The sequence below is a fragment of the Bombina bombina genome, chromosome 3, assembly GCF_027579735.1.
Source record: "Bombina bombina isolate aBomBom1 chromosome 3, aBomBom1.pri, whole genome shotgun sequence".
Taxonomy (NCBI): Eukaryota; Metazoa; Chordata; class Amphibia; order Anura; family Bombinatoridae; genus Bombina; species Bombina bombina.
In genome coordinates, this window is record NC_069501.1 from 1017491075 (window position 1) to 1017509496 (window position 18422).

Consider the following 18422-nt stretch of genomic DNA (forward strand, 5'->3'; position numbering starts at 1 on the left):
GTCTTCATCCTATCTGGGAAGAAGAGGAGATCTGGACCGGCAACCATCTTGATCCAAGCGGCATCTTCTATCTTCATCCGATGACGAACGGCTCCATCTTGAAGACCTCCAACGCGGATCCATCCTCTTCGTTCGGCGTCCAACTGAAGAATGAAGGTTCCTTTAAGGGACGTCATCCAAGATGGAGTCCCTCGAATTCTGATTGGCTGATAGGATTCTATCAGCCAATCGGAATTAAGGTAGGAAAATTCTGATTGGCTGATGGAATCAGCCAATCAGATTCAAGTTCAATCCGATTGGCTGATTGGATCAGCCAATCAGATTGAGCTCGCATTCTATTGGCTGATCGGAACAGCCAATAGAATGCGAGCTCAATCTGATTGGCTGATCCAATCAATTTCCTAACTTAATTCTGATTGGCTGATAGAATCCTATCAGCCAATCGGAATTCGAGGGACACCATCTTGGATGACGTCCCTTAAAGGAACCTTCATTCTTCAGTGGGACGTCGAACGAAGAGGATGGATCCGCGCTGGAGGTCTTCAAGATGGAGCCGATCGTCATCGGATGAAGATAGAAGATGCCGCTTGGATCAAGATGGTTGCCGGTCCGGATCTCCTCTTCTTCCCGGATAGGATGAAGACTTTGGAGCCTCTTCTGGACCTCTTCAGCCGCCGCTTGATAGAAGACTTCAGCCGGATTATGGATCGCCAGCCCCAGCTTGGGCTTGGATGAAGACTTCGGAGGCTTGGATCAAGACTTCGGAGGACGGAGCGGTGAACCTGGCATGGTGAAGATAAGGTAGGAAGATCTTCAGGAGCTTAGTGTTAGGTTTATTTAAGGGGGGTTTGGGTTAGATTAGGGGTATGTGGGTGGTGGGTTGTAATGTTGGGGGGGGGGTATTGTATGTTTTTTTTTACAGGCAAAAGAGCTGAATTATTTGGGGCATGCCCCGCAAATGGCCCTTTTCAGGGCTGGTAAGGTAAAAGAGCTTTGAACTTTTTTAATTTAGAATAGGGTAGGGCATTTTTTTATTTTGGGGGTCTTTGTTATTTTATTAGGGGGCTTAGAGTAAGTGTAATTAGTTTAAAATTGTTGTAATATTTTTCTAATGTTTGCAAATATTTTTTTATTTTTTGTAACTTAGTTCTTTTTTATTTTTTGTACTTTAGTTAGTTTATTTGATTGTAGTTATTTGTAGGTATTGTATTTAATTAATTTATTGATAGTGTAGTGTTAGGTTTAATTGTAACTTAGGTTAGGATTTATTTTACAGGTAATTTTGTAATTATTTTAACTATTTTAGCGATTAAATAGTTCTTAACTATTTAATAGCTATTGTACCTGGTTAAAATAAATACAAAGTTGCCTGTAAAATAAATATTAATCCTAAAATAGCTACAATATAATTATTAGTTATATTGTAGCTATATTAGGGTTTATTTTACAGGTAAGTATTTAGCTTTAAATAGGAATAATTTATTTAATAAGAGTTAATTTATTTTGTTAGATTTAAATTATATTTAACTTAGGGGGGTGTTAGTGTTAGGGTTAGACTTAGCTTTAGGGGTTAATCCATTTATTAGAGTAGCGGCGAGATCTGGTCGGCAGATTAGGGGTTAATAATTGAAGTTAGGTGTCGGCGATGTTAGGGAGGACAGATTAGGGGTTAATACTATTTCTTATAGGGTTATTGAGGTGGGAGTGAGGCGGATTAGGGGTTAATAACTTTATTATAGTAGCGGTGAGGTGCGGTCGGCAGATTAGGGGTTAATTATTGTAGGTAGCTGGCGGCGACGTTGTGGGGGGCAGATTAGGGGTTAATAAATATAATATAGGGGTCGGCGGTGTTAGGGGCAGCAGATTAGGGGTACATAGGGATAACGTAGGTTGCGACCGTGTGCGGTCGGCAGATTAGGGGTTAAAAAATTTTAATAGAGTGGCGGCGATGTGGAGGGGCCTCGGTTTAGGGGTACATAGGTAGTTTATGGGTGTTAGTGTACTTTAGAGCACAGTAGTTAAGAGCTTTATAAACCGGCGTTAGCCCAGAAAGCTCTAAACTACTGACTTTTTTTTGCGGCTGGAGTTTTGTCGTTAGATTTCTAATGCTCACTTCAGCCACGACTCTAAATACCAGCGTTAGAAAGATCCCATTGAAAAGATAGGATACGCAAATGGCGTAGGGGGATCTGCGGTATGGAAAAGTCGCGGCTGCAAAGTGAGCTTTAGACCCTTTCCTGACTGACTCTAAATACCAGCGGTAGCCCAAAACCAGCGTTAGGAGCCTCTAACGCTGGTTTTGACGGCTACCGCCAAACTTTAAATCTAGGCCAGGGTTAGTTATTCTGTGACAGATGTTATGGGGATGTCACTTTTTTGCTGTAAAATGTTTGAATAATGTTTAAAAAAAGGATCTCCTTTGAGTATTATGTGTATAGCATGATTAAGTGACAGTAGTCACGAAACGTCGCTCTTTCATTTGTCAATAAAGACACTTTTTAAGCAAGTTGTGCTGTGGACATTTTCGTGTTGTGCATTGCTCCAGTGGAATTGGCAGATTTCCACAGTTGTCACGAGCACACTATTTGCCTGGCAGCTGTTCTACATGTTGTTGAGGACCTATTTAAAACTAAGTACTTACCTGTAAAATAAACCATAAGATAGCTACAATATTACTAATAGTTACATTGTATCTATCTTAGGGTTTATATTTATTTTACAGGCAACTTTGTATTTATTTTAACTAGGTACAATAGTTATTAAATAGTTATTACCCCTAATCTGCCGCCCCCATCGGCGCCGCTACTATATTAAATTTATTAACCCCTAAACCTAAGTCTAACCCTAACACCCCCTAACTTAAATATAATTTAAATAAATCTAAAGAAAATAACTACAATTAAATAAATTAATCATATTTAAAACTAAATACCTGTAAAATAAACCATAAGATAGCTACAATATAACTAATAGTTACATTTGTATCTATCTTAGGGTTTATATTTATTTTACAGGCAACTTTGTATTTATTTTAACTAGGTACAATAGTTATTAAATAGTTATTAACTATTTAATAACTTCCTAGTTAAAATAAATACAAATATACCTGTAAAATAAATCCTAACCTAAATTACAATTACACCTAACACTACACTATCATTAAATTAATTACCTAAACTAAATACAAGTAAATACAATTAAATTAAATAAACTAAAGAATAAAATCAAACAAACACTAAATTACAGAAAATAATAAAATAATTACACCTAATCTAATCCCCCTAATAAAATTTAAGAAAAAAAACAAAATAATAAAATTCCCTATACTATATTACAAATAGCCCTTAAAAGGGCTTTTTGCGGGACATTGCCCCAAAGTAATCAGCTCTTTTACCTGTATAAAAAAATACAATACCACCCAACATTAAAACCCACCACCCACACACCCAACCCTACTCTAAAAACCACCCAATCCCCCCTTAATAAAACCTAACACCACCCCCTTGAAGATCACCCTACCTTGAGCCATCTTCACCAAGCCGGGCACAAGTGGTCCTCCAGAGGGGCAGAAGTCTACATCCGATCTGGGCAGAACAGGACCTCCAGATGAGCAGAAGTCTTCATCCAGGCGGCATCTTCTATCGTCATCCATCCGGAACGGAGCGGGTCCATCTTGAAGTCAGCCGACGCAGAGCATCCTCTTCTTCCGACGACTCACGATGAATGAAGGTTTCTTTAAATGACATCATCCAAGATGGCATCCCTTGAATTCCGATTGGCTGATAGGATTCTATCAGCCAATCAGAATTAAGGTAGAAAAAATCCTATTGACTGATGCAATCAGCCAATAGGATTGAAGTTCAATCCTATTGGCTGATCCAATCAGCCAATAGGATTGAGCTTGCATTCTATTAGCTGTTCCAATCAGCCAATAGAATGCAAGCTCAATTCTTTTGGCTAATTGGATCAGCCAATAGGATTTTTTCTACCTTAATTCCGATTGGCTGATAGAATCCTATCAGCCAATCGGAATTCAAGGGACGCCATCTTGGATGACGTCATTTAAAGAAACCTTCATTCGTCGGGAGTCGTCGGAAGAAGAGGATGCTCCGCGTTGGCTGGCTTCAAGATGGACCCGCTCCGCTCCAGATGGATGAAGATAGAAGATGCCACCTGGATGAAGACTTCTGCTCATCTGGAGGTCCTCTTCTGCCCGGATCAGATGAAGACTTCTGCCCCTCTGGAGGACCACTTGTGCCCGGCTGGGTGAATATGGCTCAAGGTAGGGTGATCTTCAAGGGGGTAGTGTTAGGTTTTATTAAGGGGGGATTGGGTGGGTTTTAGAGTAGGGTTGGTTGTGTGGGTGGTGGGTTTTAATGTTGGGGGGGTATTGTATTTTTCTTTACAGGTAAAAGAGCTGATTACTTTGGGGCAATGCCCCGCAAAAAGTCCTTTTAAGGGCTATTTGTAATTTATTATAGGGTAGGGATTTTTATTATTTTTTTTATTATTATTTTATTAGGGCGATTAGATTAGGTGTAATTAGTTTAAAATTCTTGTAATTATTTTATTATTTTCTGTAATTTAGTGTTTCCTTTTTTTGTACTTTAGTTTATTTAATTTAATTGTATTTAATTGTAGTTAGTTTAGGTAATTAATTTAATGATAGTGTAGTGTTAGGTGTAATTGTAATTTAGGTTAGGATTTATTTTACAGGTATATTTGTATTTATTTTAACTAGGAAGTTATTAAATAGTTAATAACTATTTAATAACTATTGTACCTAGTTAAAATAAATACAAAGTTGCCTGTAAAATAAATATAAACCCTAAGATAGATACAAATGTAACTATTAGTTATATTGTAGCTATCTTATGGTTTATTTTACAGGTATTTAGTTTTAAATATGATTAATTTATTTAATTGTAGTTATTTTCTTTAGATTTATTTAAATTATATTTAAGTTAGGGGGTGTTAGGGTTAGGGGTTAATAAATTTAATATAGTAGCGGCGCCGATGGGGGCGGCAGATTAGGGGTTAATAATTGTAGGTAGGTTGCAGTGACATTGGGGGGGGGGCAGATTAGGGGTTAATAAATATAATGTATGGTTCAGCGATGTTGGGGGCATCAGATTAGGGGTTCATAAGTATAATGTAGGTGGCGGCGGTGTCCGGAGCGGCAGATTAGGGGTTAATAATATAATGTAGGTGGCGACGATGTCGGGGGCAGCAGATTAGGGGTTAATAAGTGTAAGATTAGGGGTGTTTAGACTCGGGGTTCAGGTTAGGGTGTTCGGTGTAGACATAACTTTTGATTCCCCATAGGAATCAATGGGGCTGCGTTAGAAGCTGAATGCTGCTTTTTTGCAGGTGTAAGGTTTTTTTTCAGCCCGATCTGCCCCATTGATTCCTATGGGGAAATCGTGCACAAGCACGTTTTGCCAGCTCACCACTACCATAAGCAACGCTGGTATTGAGGTGAGATGTGGAGCTAAATTTTGCTCTACGCTCACCTTTTTGTGGCTAACGCCGGGTTTAAAAAACCCCGTAATACCAGCGTTGTCTTAAGGGAGCATTGAAAAAAAAATGCTCGTTAGCAATGCACCCCTGATACCGCAAAACTCGTAATCTCGGTGATGGATTTTGATTTCCCACAAGGAAAATAAGTGACATTAAGCTTGTTTTTTGGGAGTTTTATGTAACTTAACGTACAAAGAATAATTTAGAAATTAACCAATTTTCACTAAACTTCACACAATACAAGACTTTATCTATTTAAACATATCTGGAAAATTTGAAGATGTTTGATAAAACATAGCAAAAGTTATTCACATTTAACTATTTTTTTATAATCCCAAAACTTTTAATGTGAACGGCTTAATGTAAAAACTAGGTAGGCTAATATTTCTTCAAAAGCCAATATATTGTCTAGGTAGCTTTGTCTAGCTGGAGTCCTTTGCTTTGGAAAGTTGGAGGCAATAGATTCATATTTTAATTTATTTTTCCATATTAAGCCACTGGATCCTCAAAAACGCTTAAAATTTGCAATGTCTGGTGTTGTTTAGTCACATTATGGTACATTAAGCTCTTTTTTACATTAAGCTGTTCACATTAAGGGCTCCATTTATTAAGCAGTGGATGCTGCTTTGAAGCCCCTTTGTTTCAGGCTTGCCTGAGTTAAGAAGCTTGATGCCCCTGTTTCCGTGCGAGCCCTCAGGCTCACCGGAAACAGAAGTTATGAAGCAGCGGTCTAAAGACCGCTGCTCCATAACTTGTCCACCTGCTCTGAGGCTGTAGACATCAATCCACCCGATCCTATATGATCGGGCTGATCGACACCCCCTGCTAGCGGCAGGGGGCGGCATTGCACAAGCAGTTCACAAGAACTGCTTGTGAAATGATAAATTCCGACAGCATATTCTGTCAGCATTTATCGATGTGCGGCAGACATGATACGCTACATCATATCATGTCCATCCGCACTTTAATAAATCGGCCCCTAAATGTTTTGGGATTGTAAAAAAATAGTTAAATGTGAATAACTGTTGGTATGTTATATCAAACGTCTTGAAATTTTCCAGATATTTTTAAATATATAAATTATGTTTTCTTTCATGTAATTGGCAAGAGTCCATGAGCGAGTGACGTATGGGGTAGAAATACCCAAGATGTGGAAGACCACAGAAGAGTCACTAGAAAGGGAGGGATAAAATAAAAACAGCTATTTCCGCTGAAAAAAATAAATCCACAAAAAAATAAGTCTTTCTCATAAATTTCATGAAAAAAAATTAAATCGTAAGCAGAAGAATCAAACTGAGACAGCTGCCTGAAGAACTTTTCTACCAAAGACTGCTTCAGAAGAAGCAAATACATCAAAATGGTCAAATTTAGTAAATGTATGCAAAGAAGACCAAGTTGCTGCTTTGCAAATCTGATCAACCAAAGCTTCATTCTTAAAAGCCAAAGAAGTGGCGACTGATCTAGTAGAATGAGCTGAGGCAGAGACTGTCCCGCCTCCAAATAAGCCCTGTGAATCAAAAATTTTAACCAAGATGCCAAAAAACGGCAGAGGCTTTCTGACCTTTCCTAGGGCCAGAAAAAACAACAAATAGACTAGAAGTCTTCCTGAAATCTTTAGTAGTTTTGACATCCAAAAGAATGTAAAAATCTTTCAAGAGTATTCTTAGGATTAGGACACAAGGAAGAAACAAAAATTTCCCTACTAATGTTGTTAGAATTCACAGCCTTAGGAAGAAATTTAAACAAAGCCCGCAAAACAGCCTTATCCTGATGGAAAATCAGAAAAGGAGACTCACAAGAGAGAGCAGACAATTCAGAAACTCTTCTAGCTGAAGAGATAGCCAAACGAAACAACACTTTTCAAGAAAGTAGTTTAATATCCAAAGAATGCATATGCTCAAAAGGAGGAGTTTGCAAAGTCTTCAAAACCAAATTAAGACTCCAAGGAGGAGAGATTGATTTAACAACAGGCTTAATACAAACCAAAGCCTGAACAAAACAGTGAATAACAGGAAGTTTAGCAATCTTTCTATGAAATAAAACAGAAAGAGCAGAGATTTGTCCCTTCAAAGTACTTGCAGACAAACCTTTATCCAAACCATCCTGAAGATACTGTAAAATTCTAGGAATTCTATTAGAATGCCAAGAGTATTTATGAGAAAAACACCATGAAATATAGGTTCTCCAAACCCGATAATAAATCTTCCTTGAAACAGACTTACGAGGCTGTAGCATAGTATTAATCTCTATGACTAAGCAATAAGCGTTCAATTTCCATACCTTCAAATTTAGCGATTTGAGATCCTGATGGAAAAACGGCCCTTGAGACAGAAGGTATGGCCTTAAAGGAAGTGGCCAAAGTTGGCAACTGGACATCCAGACAAGATCCAGCATATCAAAACCTGTGAGGCCATGCTGGTGCTATCAGAAACACATGCGATTGTTCCATTATGATCTTGGAGATCACCCTTGGAAGAAGAACTAGAGGCAGAAAAATGTAAGCAGGTTGGTAAAACCAAGGAACTGCTAACACATCCACCATTTCCATCTGAGGATCCCTGGACCTGGAAAGGTACCTGGGAAGCTTTTTGTTTAGATGGGAAGCCATCAGATCTCTTTTGGGAAGACCCTACATCTGTACAATCTGAAAAACACATCTGGATGGAGAGACCACTCCCCTGGATGTAAAGACTGACAACTGAGATAATCCGCTTCCCAATTGTCTACACCTGGGATATGTATCGCAGAAATTAGACAGGAGTTGGATTCCGCCCAACAAAGTATCTGAGATACTTCTTTCATCGCTAAAGGACTGCGAGTCCCACCCTGATGATTAACATATGCCACAGTTCTGATATTGTCTGTCTGAAAACGAATGATTGATTCTCTCTTTAATAGAGGCCAAGCCTGAAGAGCTCTGAAAATAGCATGGAGTTCTAAAATATTGATTGGTAGCCTTGCCTCTTGAGGATTCCAAACTCTGTGTGCTGTCAGAGACCCCCAGACAGCTCCCCAACCTGTGAGACTTGCATCTGTTGAAATTATAGTCCAGGAAGGATGAACAAAAGTGGCCCCTTGAATAATCTGATGATGGTCCAACCACCAAGACAGAGAAAGTTGAATGTTGGGATTTAAGTATATCAATTGTGATATCCGAGTATAATCCCTGCACCATTGATTCAGCATGCAAAGCTTCAGAGGTCTCATATGAAAACAAGCAAAGGGGATCGCGTCCAATGCTGCAGTCATGAGAGCAAAAACTTCCATGCACATAGCCACAAGGGAATGATCAAGACTGAAGGTTTCGACAGGCAGAAACCAATTTCATTTGTCTCTTGTCTGTTAAAGACATAGTCATGGACACTAAATCTATCTGGAAACCTAAAAAGGTGACCCTTGTCTGAGGAATCAAGAAACTCTTTGGTAAATTGATCATCCAATCATGTTTTTGAAGAAAAAACACAAGTTGATTCGTGTGAGATTCTGCTAAATGAGAAGATTGAGCCAATACCAACATATCATCCAAATAAGGAAACACCGTAATACCCTGCTCTCTGATTACAGATAGAAGGGCACCGAGAACCTTCGAAAAGATTCTTGGAGCTGTTGCTAGGCCAAATGGAAGAGCAACAAATTATTAATGCTTGTCTAGAAAAACGAATCTCAGAAACCGATAGTGGTCTGGATGAATCGGAATGTGAAGATACTCATCCTGTAAGTCTATTGAGGACATGTAATGACCTTGCTGAACAAAAGGCAAAATAGTCCTTATAGTCAACATCTTGAAACTTGGGACTCTTACAAATTGATTAAAAAACTTCAGATCCAGAATTTTCCTTCTTCGGGACAATGAATAGATTTGAATAAAAACCCAGACCCTGTTCCAGAAGTGGAACTGGTACAATTACCCCTGAAAGCATTAGATCGGAAACAGACTTCATAAAGGCCTGAGCTTTTACAGAATTTGTTGGAACTATTCTAAATCCTATTCGATACCCCTGAGAGACAATATTCTGAATCCAATGAAACATCTTGAAAAAATGGAAATCTGACCCCCCACCAGCAGAACTGGGTTGAGGGCCGCACCTTCATGCAGTCTTGGGGGCTGGCTTTGGTTTCTTATAAGGCTTGGCTTTATTCCGACTCGAAGATGGCTTCCATGGAGCCAGAGTCCTTAGGGGAAGGAATGGTTTTCTGTTCTCTATTCTGACCAAAGGAACAAAACCGATTAGAAGCTTTAGATTTACCCTTAGACTTTTTATCTTTGGCAAAAACTCCCTTCCCCCAGTAATAGTGGAAATAATAGAATCCAACTGGGAACCAAACAAATTATTACCCTGGAATGATAGAGATAGTAACCTAGATTTAGATACCATGTCAGCATTCCATGATTTGAGCCATAAAGCTCTTGTAGCTAAAATAGCCAAAGACATAGATTTAACATCAATTTTGATTATATCAAAAATAGCATCACAGATAAAATGATTAGCATGTTGAAGCAAACACACAAAGCTATGCCAATCAGAATCTTTTTCCCGATGTGCTAAGCTATCCAACCAAAAAGTTGATGCAGCCGCAACATCAGCCATAGAAATGGCAGGTCTGAGAATATAGCCAGAATGTAAATAAGCTTTCCTTAGATAAGATTCAATTTTCCTATTTAAAGGATCCTTAAAAGAGGTACTATCTTCCATAGGAATAGTATTACGCTTAGCAAGAGTAGAAATAGCCCCATCAGCCTTAGGGACTTTTTCCCAAAACTCTAACGTCTAGATTACGAGTTTTGTGGTAAGAGCGCATCAGTACTAACTTGCAAGTTATTTCCACTGCTCACCTCCCTATAGCGCTGCTATTAAATGTTTTCATAAACCCGGCGTTAACAGGCAATATTGCAGCATTGAGCAAAATTGAGCTCCATACCGCACTCAAATACCAGCGCTGCTTTGAGCTGGTTTTACGTGCTCGTGCACAATTTCCCCATAGACATCAATGGGGAGAGCCGTCTAAAAAAAAGCCTAACAACTGCAATAAAGGAGCGTAAAGCTCCATAACGCAGCCCCATTGATTCCTATGGGGAAATTTTTTTTATTTTTAAACCTAACACCCTAACATAAACCCGAGTCTAAACACCCCTAATCTGCTGCCCCCGACATCGCTGCCACCTACATTACACTTATTAACCCCTAATCTGCCACCCCCAACATCGCCACCTCCTACATTACACTTATTAACCCCTAATCTGCCGTCCCCAACATAGCCATCACCTACCTACACTTATTAACCCCTAATCTGCCGCCCCCAATGTCGCCGCCACCTACCTACACTTATTAACCCTAATCTGCCGTCCCCAACATCGCCATCACCTACCTACACTTATTAACCCCTAATCTGCCGCCCCCAATGTCGCCGCCACCTACCTACACTTATTAACCCCTAATCTGCAGCCTCTAACATCGCCGCCACTATACTAAAGTTATTAGCGCCTAAACTAACCCTAAGTCTAACCCTAACCCTAACACCCCTAACTTTAATATAATTAAAATAAATCTAAATAAAAATTACTATCATTACCTAACTAATACCTAATTTAAAACTAAATACTTACCTGTAAAATAAACCCTAAGCTAGCTGCAATATAACTAATAGTTACATTGTAGCTAGCTTAGGTTTTATTTTTATGTCACAGGCAAGTTTGTATTTATTTTAACTAGGTAGACTAGTTACTAAATAGTTATTAACTATTTACTAGCTACCTAGCTAAAATAAATACAAATTTACCTGTAAAATAAAACCTAACCTGAGTTACACTAACACCTAACCTTACACTACAATTAAATAAATTACATTAATTAAATACAATTAACTAAATTACAAAAAAAACCAAACACAAAATTACACAAAATAAAAAAGAAATGATCAAATATTTAAACTAATTACACCTAATCTAATAGCCCTATCAAAGTAAAAAAGCCCCCCCCCCAAAAAAAAAAAATAACCCTAGCCTACAATAAACTACAAATGGCCCTTAAAAGGGCCTTTTGCGGTGCAATGCCCCAAAGAAATCAGCTCTTTTACCTGTAAAAAAATAATACAAACAACTCCCTAACAGTAAAACCCACCACCCACACAACCAAACCCCCCCAAATAAAATCCTATCTATAAAAACCTAAGCTCCCCATTGCCCTGAACACTAACCCCCGAAGATCCACTTACAGTTTTTGAAGACCTGACAGCCATCCTCAATGAAGCCAGGAGAAGTCTTCATCCAAGCGGCAAGAAGTCCTCAACGAAGCCGGGAGAAGTCTTCATCCAAGCGGCAAGAAGTGGTCCTCCAGACGGGCAGAAGTCTTCATCCAGACGGCATCTTCTATCTTCATCCTTCCGACATGGAGCGGCTCAATCTTCAATACATCCAGCGCGGAGCATCCTCTTCTTTCCACGGCTCTTCCAGAATGAATTCTCCTTTAAATGACGTCATCTAAGATGGTGTCCCTTGAATTCCGATTGGCTGATAGAATTCTATCAGCCAATCGGAGTTAAAGGTGTAAAAATCTTATTGGCTGATTGGATCAGCCAATAGGATTGAGCTTGCATTCTATTGGCTGTTCCAGTCAGCCAATAGAATGCGAGCTCAATCCTATTGGCTGATTGCATCAGCCAATAGGATTTTTCACCTTTAATTCCGATTGGCTGATAGAATTCTATCAGCCAATCGGAAGTCAAGGGACGCCATCTTGGATGACATCATTTAAAGGAGAATTAATTCTGGAAGAGCCGTTGAAAGAAGAGGATGCTCCGCGCTGGATATCTTGAAGATGGAGATTAGATAGGATTTTATTTGGGTGGTTTGGTTGTGTGGGTGGTGGGTTTTACTGTTGGGGGGTTGTTTGTATTATTTGTTTTACAGGTAAAAGAGCTGATTTCTTTGGGGCAATGCCCCGCTAAAGGCCCTTTTAAGGGCCATTGGTAGTTTATTGTAGGCTGGGGGGGGGGTTATTTTGGGGGGCTTTTTAATTTTGATAGGGCTATTAGATTAGGTGTAATTAGTTAAAATATTTGATCATTTCTTTTTTATTTTGTGTAATTTAGTGGTTTTTTTTTGTAATTTAGTTAATTGTATTTAATCAATGTAATTTATTTAATTGTAGTGTAAGGTTAGGTGTTAGTGTTACTCAGGTTAGGTTTTATTTTACAGGTAAATTTGTATTTATTTTAGCTAGGTAGCTAGTAAATAGTTAATAACTATTTAGTTACTAGTCTACCTAGTTAAAATAAATACAAACTTGCCTGTGAAATAAAAATAAAACCTAGCTTAGGGTTTATTTTACAGATAAGTATTTAGTTTTAAATAGGTATTAGTTAGATAATGATAGTAATTTTTATTTAGATTTATTTTAATTATATTTAAGTTAGTGGGTGTTAGGGTTAGACTTAGGGTTAGGTTTAGGGGTTAATAACTTTAGTAGAGTGGCGGTAATTTTGGGGGCTGCAGATTAGGGGTTAATAACAGTAATGTAAGTTGCGGCGATGTTAGGGACAGAAGATTAAGGGTTAATAATATAAACTAGTGTTTACGATGCGGGAGTGCGGCGGTTTAGGGGTTAATATGTTTATTCTAGTGGTGGTGATGTCGGGAGGGGCAGATTAGGGGTTAATAATTTTATTTTAAAGTTTACAATACGGAAGGGCCTCGATTTAGGGGTAAATAGGTAGTTTATGGGTGTTAGTGTACTTTTTAGCACTTTAGTTATGAGTTTTATGGCACAGCTTTGTAACATAAAAGCCATAACTACTGACTTTCAGTTTACAGTATGGATCTTGACGGTATAGGCTGTACCGCTCACTTTTTGGCCAGACAGGCAAACTCGTAATACCGGTGCTGTGGAAGTCCCATTGAAAAAGAACTTTTTGAAAGCTGCAGTAGTTACGTTGCGTTACGGCTAAAAAAGTGTGCGGGACAGATATACCTGCAAGACTCGTAATACCAGCGGTAGTGAAAAAGAGCCATAACGTTGCTTTTTCACTCATATCGCAAAACTCGTAATCTAGCCGTAAATTAGTTACTGGCAAAGGATACAACTTTTTAAACCTTGAAGAAGGAACAAAAGAAGTACCAGGCTTAGACCATTCCTTAGCAAACACATCAGAAATAGCATCAGGAACAGGAAAAACCTAAGGAGTAATCACAGGAGGTTTATAGACAGAATTTAAATGTTTACTGGATTTATTATCAAGAGGTCCAGACTCCTCAATATCCAAAGTTATCAACCCTTCTTTTTAACAAAGAACGAATATACTCAATCTTAAAAAGATAAGTTGATTTATCAGTGTCAATGTCTGAAGTAGGATCTTCTGAATCAGAGAGATCCTCATCAGAGGTGGATATATCAGTATGTTGTCGGTCATTACAAATTTCATCAGTATTATGAGAAGTTTTAAAAGACCTTTTACGTTTATTTGAAGGCGGTATAGCAGCCATAGCCTTCTGTATCGCATCAGCAATATCATTTTTCATATGAACAGGGATATCATGTACGTTAGATGTTGAAGGAACAACAGATACTGTACTAGCACTAATAGAAACCTTTTCTGCATGCAAAAGCTTATCATGGCAACTCTTGCATACTACAGCTGGAGATATAATATCCACTAGTTTACAACAGATACACTTAGCTTTGGTAGAACCGTGTTCAGGTAGCATGGTTCCTACAGCAGCTTTTGAGACAGGATCATATTGAGACATCTTGTAAAATGTAAAAGAAAGAAATAACATTTAAACAGAAATATCTTATTTCCACATACAGCAGTTTCAGGAATGGGAAAAAATGCAAATGCTAAAATTGACAAAAAAGCAAATAGCATAGCCCTCTGAGCATAAAGAAGGCAAGGAGCATATAGCAAGTGGGGTAAAATAAAAAAAATTTTGGGGCACCAAGTATGACGCACGACGCAAAAGGAAGATTAAAAAAATTTGAAACACAATTTCGCACCAAACAACCTTGCGTCAACTAAGACACAGGCAATTACTAACTTGCATCATTACAGATGCACATTAACGCCAAAAAATTATTGCTCCAAGAATGACGCAATAAATAACATAATTTTGCACCCTCACAAGCCTAATTTGCCCGCAAGTTTTTCAAAGGAAAAAACAAGTCATATTGGAAAAAAGACTATACCCCAGGTAAGACAAACTTCCTAAAACATGATTCCCATAACAAAACTGCCAGACTGCAAAGGGAAATATACATAGACCTAAATCATGGCAAATATAAGTAAAATACATATATTTAAAACTTTATATTAATACATAAAGCACCAAACCATAGCTGAGAGTGTCTTAAAATAATGATACATACTACCGAAAAACACCCATCCACATATAGCAGATAGCCAAACCAGTACTGAAAACTAACAACAGAGGTAATGGTATATATAAGAGTATATCGTTGATCTGAAAAGGGAGGTAGGAGATGAATCCCTACGACCAATAACAGAGAACCCTTGAAAAGATTCCCCGCGAGGGAAACCATAAAATCAATAGGCGATACTCTCTTCACATCCCTCTGACAAACACTGTACTCTGAGAGGAATTGGGCTTCAGAATGCTTAGAAGCACTTATCATAGAAGAAATCATAAAAATCAAGCACAATCTTAATTCATCACCTCCATAGGAGGCAAAGTTTGTAAAACTGAGTTGTGGGTGTGGTGAGGGGTGTATTTATAGGTATTTTGAGGTTTGGGAAACTTTGCCCCTCCTGGTAGGATTGTATATCCCATACGTCACTAGCTCATGGACTCTTGCCAATAACATGAAAGAAACAGAGGTTGCAATTAATGGATGTTAAAGCACATTTTGGTACATTAAGCTCCATTTAAGTTAAGCCCATTTACATTAAATGTTTTAAGATTGTAAAGAAAATTGTTAAATGTGAATATCTTTTGGTATGTTTTACCAATTGTCTTAAAATGTTCAGAATATGTTTGAATAGATAGATTATTGTATTGTGTGAAGTTTGGGGGAAATTGGTACATTAAGCTATTTTTGCGTTAAGCTGTTCACATAAAATGTTTTAAGACTGTAAAAAAAAATAGTTAAATATGAATATCTTTCGGTATGTTTTACCAATTGTCTTGATATTTTTTTTAGGATATGTTTGAATAGATAGATTATTGTATTGTGTGAAGTTTGGGGGAAATTGGTTAACATCTAAGTTTTATTTTTCTACGTTAAGCCACATTAAAGGGACACTGAACCCAAAATTTTTCTTTCGTGATTCAGAAAGAGCATGCAATTTTAAGCAACTTTCTTATTTACTCCTATTATCAATTTTTCTTCGTTTTCTTGCTATTTTTATTTGAAAAAGAATGCATCTAAGCTTTTTTTTGGTTTCAGAACTTTGGACAGCACTTTTTTATTGGTGGATGAATTTATCCACCAATCAGCAAGAACAACCCAGGTTGTTCACCAAAAATGGGCCGGCATCTAAACTTACATTCTTGCATTTCAAATAAAGATACCAAGAAGAGAATTTGATAATAGGAGTAAATTAGAAAGTTGCTTAAAATTGCATGCTTTATCCGAATCACAAAAGAAAAAAATTGTGTTCAGTGTCCCTTTAAGCTCCCCATAAAACAATCTTAATGTCACTCATTAGCCTTGTGGGAAACCAAAATCCATGAAACTTCTAGGATAGGCTTTGATAGTGGAAAACTGAGGTTGTGCCAAGTTTCAAGGCAATTGATTGATGTTCAGGTGAATTTTGGTACATCAAGCTTTTTACATTAAGCTGCTCACATTAAATGTTTAAAGGATTGTAAAAAAATAGTTAAATGTGAATAACTTTTTGTATGTTTTAACAAATGTTTGAATAGATAGATAAATGTATTGTGGAAAGTTTGGGGGAAATTGGTTAACATCTAAGTTCAATTTTGTACGTTAAGCCACATTAAGCTCCCCAAAAAAACAAGCCTTGTGGGACACTAAAATCCATGAAACTTCTAGAATAGGCTTGGAAAGTGGAAATCTTGGGTTGTGCAAAATTATGCAGCAATTGATTAACATTTGGGCACTTTTTTACTCATTAAGCTACATTAAGCCATTTTCACATTAAATGTTTTAGAATGTCCCTGTAGACACAGATATATTCAAACAACAGTGCAGTAATAAACATATTATCACATTTTTATTCTGCAGTTGTCATTTAAATTCCAGAATACTTGTCTGACAAACTGACAGCGTATCTTGTATTAAAGGGACAGTATACTGTAAAATAGTTTTTTCCTTAATGTGTTTACAATTGCTTTTTTTACCAACTACAGAGTAAAAAATGTATGAAAATTTGCTTTTTAAGGTTTATTTGTGTATATTAAAGTTCTTATTTTGTGTTTTGAAGCCACAACCTAATAACATGGGTTGAGCTTGTAGGTATAATCAGATCTCATTACTGTATCACATTGTGTACATATACATGTTTCTTTGTCTTATATCTGTCCATAAAACAATCACCAGTACTTGGAGAGAACAATGGAAAATCAACATTTTATTACCTTATCTCTGCTATATCCTACTGGGAGTGTAATTTCTTCTGCTGGCTGTGTTTACAAAGCTTATCTATAGCTTGGACCTGCGGCCACAAACTTTCAGAATAGGTGTGGATACCACATGCTAAATCAACTATTTCAAATGCCAATATAAGGGTAAAGGAGCTACCTGTAAACAATTTAATACACTCCAGCAGGTTAAGTGGATCATTGGGAACAAATTAAAGGGGAGACATTTTTTGAGTAAACTGTTCCTTTAAAGGTTGCAAGAGCCTATTTAAAAAAAAAAAAAAAAGCTGTAAGAACAGTAAGTGGTTTTAATGCTGCCACAAAAAAAATATATCAAGACTAGGTTCAGTTATTCTCTGGTTTTGCTAATAAATTTCACATTTTGCCTCTATTATTTTATTAGGAATAGACCAGGATACAGTACAAATTTGAATTCCACACAAAGGGGCCTATTTATTATGTGTCTGTCCGACATGATCCGATCAGCGGATCATCTTCAACAGATATCGCTGAATGCGGAGAGCAATACGCTCACCGCATTCAGCATTGCACCAGCAGCTCTTGTGAACTGCTTGTGCAACGCCGCCCCCTGCAGATTTGCGGCTAATCGGCCCGCTAGCAGGTGATGTCAATCAACCCGATCGTATTTGATTGGGTTGAATTGCGGCAATGTCTGTCCGCCTCCTCAGAGCAGGCGGACAGGTTATGGAGCAGCGGTCTTTAGACCGCTGCTTCATAACTGATGTTCCTGAAACATGGGGCTTCAAGCTCCATACTGAGCTTGATAGATAGGCCCCATAGAATATATCTCTTAACATGCTACAGAATTCTCAAGCATTAAATAGATTAATATCCAGCACTTTAGCGTATTGTATTTGGAAATTTGCTACAGGATGATTGTCGTACTCAAGTGTTGGATGTGCCATGTACAGCTGTTATTTTTATGCTGTACATCTTCCACATTTATCTTTCCAAAAATCCAAATTAGAATTTTGCAATTTAAAAATATCCACAAATGAACCATTTTTAAGTAATATTGTGAAAAGCGCGCCAAGTTTAAAGACTGTTTTACACAGATCAGATCTACCAGCTTGGAAACATATGTTATAGTATACATTATTCTGCATATGTGCATATAAATAAATCTACTATAATATACAGATTGCTTCCTCTTTTTTCATATTGATCCGTATGATAGATGCAAGCATGTTGAAGATTTCTGAGCCTGGGTATTCACAGAGGATAATATTTGCACATTGACATGTTGCTTTTTATAGTGGCATTTTACTGGTCTGTAGTCTGATGCAGAGAAGAGACATCGCATTATGTATCACACTGCTGACATAAC